Below are 8096 nucleotides of genomic sequence, written 5' to 3' on the forward strand. Positions count from 1 at the left end.
GCCGAGCGGTAGAGGAGAAACCCTAAATAGAAAGTATCGTCGGTGTGAGATACATGTACCGTCGGTGTCGGACACTACATCCACGTCCCACAAGTGGTGCGGGCTTCGACGCCCACGTCACTTGTGGGACGTGGATGTAGTGTCCGACACCGATGGCCACATGTATCTCACACCCACGATACTTGCTATTTAGGGTTTCCTCTACCGCTCGGCGACCCTCGACGACCCTCGTTCCCGATAAAAGAAAGAGGAAGAAGAAGAAAAAAGAGAAGAAGAAAGAATAGAGGAGTAGAACTCCTCTATTCTTTCTTCTCCTAACTCCTCTATTCTTTCTTCTCCTCTTTTTTTCTTCTTCTCTACTCCTCTATTCTTTCTTCTCCTCTTTTTTTCTTCTTCTTCCTCTTCTTTTTTTATCCTTGAAGCGTTGTCGAGGCCACCCCAAACCCTAAGAAGCAGCGTCGAGGCCACCCCAAACCCTAGAGAAGCAGCGTCGAGGCCACTAATTAATATTAGTTCTACGTTTGCCACTAATATATCCATCTGTCATGTTTGAATAATAATTGCCATGTTGTAAATATTTGTAGAAACTATGGACACCGCCCGAGACGAAGTACAAGAAGAGTTGTTGGGGGACATAATCGCACGAGGAAGTGATGCCGTCTGCTCGTTGTTTCTCAATGACACCGATGGTCTGGAAGCAGCTGGCTATGATTATGATGGCTCCGGTGGCCTAATGCCGGTGCAAGAAGGAGACCGTGAGGACGGCTCCCGTGACCCAATGCCGGTGCAAGAAGGAGACCGTGATGACGTCTCCGGTGACCGAACCGAGTCCGGCCAGGTATATATATTAGTTAAGCTTCTGTTGACTAGCTAATTGATCCATTCATTGTTTTGGTATGTACACATATTAATTAAGTATTTGTTCTTTTTTCTAGCCCTCCGGATTGAGCACAACTTCGGTAAAGAGATGAGGCCCGAAGAAAAAGTTGAGCTCGGATGAAAAGTTTGAGATCATAGCAATCGCGCCCGACGACCAACCGATTGAACCCCTCCGGACAAAGAGCACATTTGTTGCTCAGTGCGGGGTTTTGGTTAGGGACAAGATCCCGATCAGCATCCAGCAATGGTTAAAGCCGGCTACAGAAGACCCTGAGGTGTCTTATGTCAATGATATGCAGAAAAATGATCTTTGGACTGAGCTGAAGTCAAATTTCACCCTACTGCCAGAGGATGATCCAGAGAAGCCAGTTAAAGAGCAATTAATCAAGTCTTTTGCTCTTAAAAGGATGGCAGAACTATTCAGGAGGTGGAAGAAAGAGCTGAATAAGTTTGTCGAAAATAAAGAGACACCAGAATTCAAGGGCAGATATGAGAAGATCAGAGATCACTAGCCCGCATTTGTGGCCCACAAGACATCGGAAAAGAGTAAGAAGATGTCGGCGACAAACAAGCAAAATGCTGCGAAGAAGAAGCATCAACATCGCTTGGGGTCAGGTGGCTACCTCGTAGCCCGGCCTAAGTGGGCCAAGACTAAGAATGATCTGGTTGATAAAGGGATCAAACCAGAGACAATTAACTAGCCAGACCGTTGCCGGACTTGTTTCTTCGGGGCTAGCGGAACCTTGGACCCTCTAACAGGGAAGTGCATTTGGACGAACGATCAAATGGACATACCAGTCAGGAAGCTTCATCAGTATATCGAAGCAGCGCAGCAAGGGACGTTCTTTCCAGATAGAGAGAACGACGAGCTCACAATGGCCCTCGGGAATCCTGAGCACCCTGGACGGACACGAGGCACGCCAGGCTCCTTTCCGTGGAAGGTTGGGTTTCCGGACGCAGGCGGTTACAAATCCCAGGAGAGGAGGAAAAAATTGCAGCAGACCCAAATGCAGGCGCTGCAAGCAAGGGTACAAGCGATAGAGGAACGAGAAGCAAATCGCAGCAAACGTACTGCCAAAGCTTCCCCCGAAGCTACCCCACCATCTCAGCGGAGAAGCAGCATGGCTTCCACCGAGCTGCTTCAGCCGGAGCATGCCTTGACGGCTCCTGCCAGCTATCCCGTGGATGCTATCACGGAGTCTCAAAATTGCCACCTTATGACGCAATGGATGAATTTGAAGGTCAAGGCGGCTGTTGGCTATGTTTATCCTACTGAACCCGGTGCAACTTTTCACTGCCGGCCGATTCCAGAAGGATATGCTAGGATGATGGTGGATGAAATAACGGAGGGATTTGAGGACCTCCAGCTTGACCACCCTACCGGTGAAGGGAGACTAGGCTAGGGTCTGCTCTGAAGACTACATGCCTATGGCGGAAGGAGCCCATCAACCTTCTGAACTGGACGCCTCCGCCTCCTCCTCCTCCTCCGGCAAGTCAGGGCACTCCGCCTCCTCCACCGCCTCCTCCTCCGGCGAGTCAGGGCACTCCGCGTCCTCCACCGCCTCCTCCTCCGGTGAGTGACGATCAGGGCACTCGACCGGCTCCTTCTCCGGCACGAGGCGGCACTCCACCTCCTTCTCCGCCTGCGCCGACGCGCCCGAGCAGCCAGCCTCCTCCTTCTCCGCCTCGTCAGCAAGGGTGGAAGAGACCTGTCGCCACTCCGGCTGCTCCAACGCTTTGTAGTCCTTCTCCTCCGCCTCGTAAGCAAGTAAAGAAGACAGCCGCTCCGTCTGCTCGGCCGGCGTCTAGCAGTACAGCCAGAGGCGGGAGGACATACAGATTCGGTCCTTCTCTGAAGACTCCAGAGAAGTTACCATACAAGAGGACCCCGGAGGAGAACGCGAAGATCGCGCGAACCGAAGTGGATGACTGGTTTCAAGGGTTGAAAGCAAAGAGACATCCACCTCCGGAGGAGAAGGTAGATCCGGTGAAAGCGAAGCGCACTCTGGCTGCCCTGACAAAACCACCCAAGTCTCCGCCGAAAGGAAACTATGAGCGCATTATTGGAAAGGAATTTGCCGAAGCGAAGCGGTCGGGAAGTACTGTCAGTGATCAAAGGCTGAATGAATGATGAGCTGGGAAACAAATTGCCCAGCTTGGCGAACAAGCGAAGCAATCGTGCCCCCCGCTCAAGGTGCCTAGCGACAACGTCGCTAATGATCCGAGGATGGTGCCCGGTTATAGCAATCTTGCCAATTACCTGCCCGACGATGTACATTATGAACCCATGGAGGTGCAGATACAAAGATACGAGTACGGGAAGCCTCTCGTCAAAGATGAAAGATCTCTATCAACGATGATGCGAAGATTGCATGATTGGTACTTGAAAATCTGCAGAGACTCTGGGGGGAGGAGTACTTTGTATGTGAAAGTTAAAAAGGAGCATGACCTCGTTGGAATTGAACTGTTGCCTGTTCCATTTGAGGAGTTCTTTCAGTTTTTCAATCAATTGGCCCTCGATAAAACAACGGTCACCTGCTACTGTTTGTAAGTAGTACCTTCTGTCATTAAGTCTCTCTATATAGCTCAGCTCTTTCATTGCATGTATTTATAATCATCCTCACTATATTATGCAGATTGAAGATCGCCGAATTGAAAAAAAGACAAGTCGGTGATATTGGGTTCATTAACACATATCTCATAGATGCAACTCAGGTTAAATTTCATGCCACAGATACCGAGGCCAACTTGCTACGATCGTTGGTAAGAAATGAAAACAAAGATATAATACTCTTTCCTTACAACTTCAAGTGAGTGTTTGAAAGCACAAGTGCTCCCTAGGTGGTTTTGGTAATTAATGACAACTTATCTCTTGTTGGACTAACGTTTCTATCTAGTATGTTTCAGATAAGTTCAACAATGGAGTGGCATGGACTAAAGGTTGTGGGAAATTCTCCAAGATGCTAAGGACAAAGGTTTGGCTAAAGCTTAAAGCTCAAGACTCTTCATTTTACATTTTAGTGATGCAAGATCACATTGAGTCCATAGGAAAAGCCAATACAATCAAGGAGGGATGAGGTGTTGCTTAATGAGCCTCTTGATTCAAGTGCTTAATGATATGCTCCAAAATCCTCAGCTACTTTCCCACTTCCACATATGACCTAAACCTAAGCCAAACTCAGACCTACCGATTATTTATATCCGGCGCCACCAAGTTTCACTTGTCATAGCCATTGCCAAACCCTAGCAAATCGGTTCTACCGATAGGGATCTCGGTCTCACTGAGATGGGATTGTAATCTCACTGTGTATATCCATTGCCAAAATCGGTCTCACCAATCTTGTGCAATCGGTACTACGGAGGTTACAATGCAAACTCACTGTGTATGCTCATTACCAAAATCGGTCTCACCGAGTTTGTGTAATCGGTCCCACCGAGTTTGCCTGACCAACCCTCTGGTTAGCTTATTACCAAATCGGTCTCACCAAGTTTGTGTAATCGGTCTCACCGAGATTACGTTATGCCCTAACCCTAACCATATCGGTCCTACCGAGTTGCATGTCAGTCCCACGGAAAATCTCTAACGGTCACTAGGTTTACTATTTCGGTCCGACCGAGTTTGTTGATTCGGTCCCACCGAGATTGGTAAATTGTGTTTTTCTCTGTGTTGAACTCGGTTTCACCGACTTGTAGTTTTCGGTCCAATCGAATCTTTTCGGCCCCACCGAAGCATGCCACTCGGTGCCACCGACTTCACAACAGGAAAAATAGTTTGCCACTTGTTCTATATTTCTTCTGATCCAGCTCTACTCAATGAATCTTGTCCTCTACAAGCATCACATTTTTATCCATTGCTTTGTGCTGAGTCTCAAGGACCAAACCAATACGACGGATTCCAGAAAGCCCTTCTTGGAAATTGATGTCAAAGGGGGAGAGAGAGATCACATCAAAGCTTATCACCTACAAGGGAGAAAGTATTAAGGGGGAGAAAGAGATTTCCAGGGGGAGAGAATACTCAAGGATCCTAGATGCTTGATGTTCAAGAGGAGAGATGTCACATGTCTTTTTGGGGGAAAGACATGTTCATATGTGCTTATTTGCATTAAGTTCTATCCATTTGTATCTTTCAGCTCTGATTTTCTGTTCCCTATCTTCTCCTAATATCCCATGTAAGATTCAGCGGGAGCAAGACACCTAAGGGAATGAAATCAGTCAAATTCATTGCATATCTTTACTCTTGGGGACATGTTGAATCCATTGTGGTACCTTGTACTCACTCTCTTCTACATGTCATCCCAGTCTTGGTACTCTTGTGGCTTCTTTGGTTTGCTCTGGCTAGTGGAGGTACCTGTGTTATCTAACCTTGTTTGTGCAAGTTCATTCCATCCTAAGCCAGCTAAAGACTACAAGGTAAGTGTATGCATCAAAATCATGAGTATGAGGAATTCTTGCTTATGTACATACTGTTTGCAAGAAGGACTCATGAGCATGAAGGTATTTTCCTTGATAATCTTTTGCTCTGATGCATATGGCCAAGATACATGTAACACATTGCCTGCTCTATCATGGTTATGCTCTCACATGCCTCTCTATTTCACATTTACATGAGTGCATACATGTAGGGGGAGCCTATGCTTGTTACATGTCTTTCCAAAGCTTTACTTGCTGTTCTTTATATCTTTATCTAAAGCTTTGATGTATGTTGCCATCAATTACCAAAAAGGGGGAGATTGAAAGCACAAGTGCTCCCTAGGTGGTTTTGGTAATTAATGACAACATATCTCTTGTTGGACTAATGTTTCTATCTAGTATGTTTCAGATAAGTTCAACAATGGAGTGGCATGGACAAAGGATTGGCTAAAGCTTAAAGCTCAAGACTCTTCATTTTACATTTTAGTGATCCAAGATCACATTGAGTCCATAGGAAAAGCCAATACTATCAAGGAGGGATGAGGTGTTGCTTAATGAGCCTCTTGCTTCAAGTGCTTAATGATATGCTCCAAAATCCTCAGCTACTTTCCCACTTCCACATATGACCTAAACCTAAGCCAAACTCGGACCTACCGATTATTTCTATCCGGCGCCACCAAGTTTCACTTGTCATAGCCATTGCCAAACCCTAGCAAATCGGTTCTACCGATAGGGATCTCGGTCTCAGCGAGATGGGATTGTAATCTCACTGTGTATGTCCATTGCCAAAATCGGTCTCACCGATCTTGTGCAATCGGTACTACCGAGGTTACAATGCAAACTCACTGTGTATGCTCATTACCAAAATCGGTCCCACCGAGTTTGTGTAATCGGTCCCACCGAGTTTACCTGACCAACCCTCTAGTTAGCTTATTACCAAATCGGTCTCACCGAGTTTGTGTAATCGGTCTCACCGAGATTACGTTATGCCCTAACCCTAACCATATCGGTCCTACCGAGTTGCATGTCAGTCCCGCCGAAAATCTCTAACGGTCACTAGGTTTACTATTTCGGTCCGACCGAGTTTGTTGATTCGGTCCCACCGAGATTGGTAAATTGTGTGTAACGGTTGGATTTTGTGTGGAGGCTATATATACCCCTCCACCTCCTCTTCACTCGTGGAGAGAGCCATCAGAACACATCTACACTTCCAACTCATATGTTCTGAGAGAGAACCACCTACTCATGTGTTGAGGCCAAGATATTCCATTCCTACCACATGAATCTTGATCTCTAGCCTTTCCCAAGTTTCTTTCCACTCAAATCTTCTTTCCACCAAATCCAAATCCTGTGAGAGAGAGTTGAGTGTTGGGGAGACTATCATTTGAAGCACAAGAGCAAGGAGTTCATCATCAACACACCATTTGTTACTTCTTGGAGAGTGGTGTCTCCTAGATTGGCTAGGTGTCACTTGGGAGCCTCCGACAAGAATGTGGAGTTGAACCAAGGAGTTTGTAAGGGCAAGGAGATCGCCTACTTCGTGAAGATCTACCGCTAGTGAGGCAAGTCCTTCGTGGGTGATGGCCATGGTGGGATAGACAAGGTTGCTTCTTCGTGGACCCTTCGTGGGTGGAGCCCTCCGTGGACTCGCGCAACCGTTACCCTTCGTGGGTTGAAGTCTCCATCAACGTGGATGTAGGATAGCACCACCTATCCGAACCACGGCAAAAACATCCGTGTCTCCAATTGCGTTTGAATTCTCCAAACCCTTCCCTTACATTCTTGCAAGTTGCATGCTTTACTTTCCGCTGCCTATATACTCTTTGCATGCTTGCTTGATATGTATTGTGAATGTTGAAATTGTGCCTAAACTCCACTTAAACCGAAAAAGCTTAAAAACTGCAACTTTAGCATTAAGTGTCTAATCACCCCCCCTCTAGACACATCTACTTCAAGGTCCTACAAGTGGTATCAGAGCTTGGTCTCCATTGCCTTGGTTTAATCACCATTGGAGGAAGATGGATGTGTCTACTTTAGGGAGTCTTAGACATAGAGTGCCTATTCTTGATGGAGAGTATTTTCATGAGTGGAAAAATGAGATGCTTGTAATTTTCAATCAATATCATTTGAACAAGTATATTGCTAGCCCTTGTGCACCTCATATTGATCCTTTGCATCCTACCCTAGATGAAGATATTGACATAATTCGCAATCTTAGAACTGTTGAGCCCATCATTAGAGGATTGCCCAAAAATTTGATTGCTAGTTTGCCTACTCTTAATTGTGCCTATACTATATGGAAATTTCTTGAGGAACAATTTCCCGATTATTCCTTGAAAAATTTGGATGAAATTCTCCATAAATCTATTGCCTTGAGTAAGATGAACTCTAGTGATCCTAGTTTTGGTGATTGTCTATTTGAGCTTACCAATCTCAAGCGTGCTAAAGGAGATGTTGGAATCATTATATCCGAAGCTATAAGCATTCATAAAGGTGACCACTTTGATGATCATTTATCTAATGAATTACCCTCTCTAGGAAATGATGAGTCACAAGATCATGGTGAACATGGATACTATGATGATGATGATAGTGACTTCGATCTTGATGATGCAATGAGACATTTTGGTCTTATGGCAAATCTTCAGAGATATGTGTCAGGAGGAAAGGAATGGGTTCTTGATAGTGGATGTACTGATCATATGACCGGAGATGAAGATATGTTCCGTGAGCTTGCTGAAAATGATGGCCCTCGAAAATATGTCACCTTTGGTGATAATTCAAAGGGTAAAGTGGTTGGCCTTGGT

This window comes from Triticum dicoccoides, chromosome 5A (assembly GCF_002162155.2).
Source record: "Triticum dicoccoides isolate Atlit2015 ecotype Zavitan chromosome 5A, WEW_v2.0, whole genome shotgun sequence".
NCBI classification, from domain to species: Eukaryota; Viridiplantae; Streptophyta; class Magnoliopsida; order Poales; family Poaceae; genus Triticum; species Triticum dicoccoides.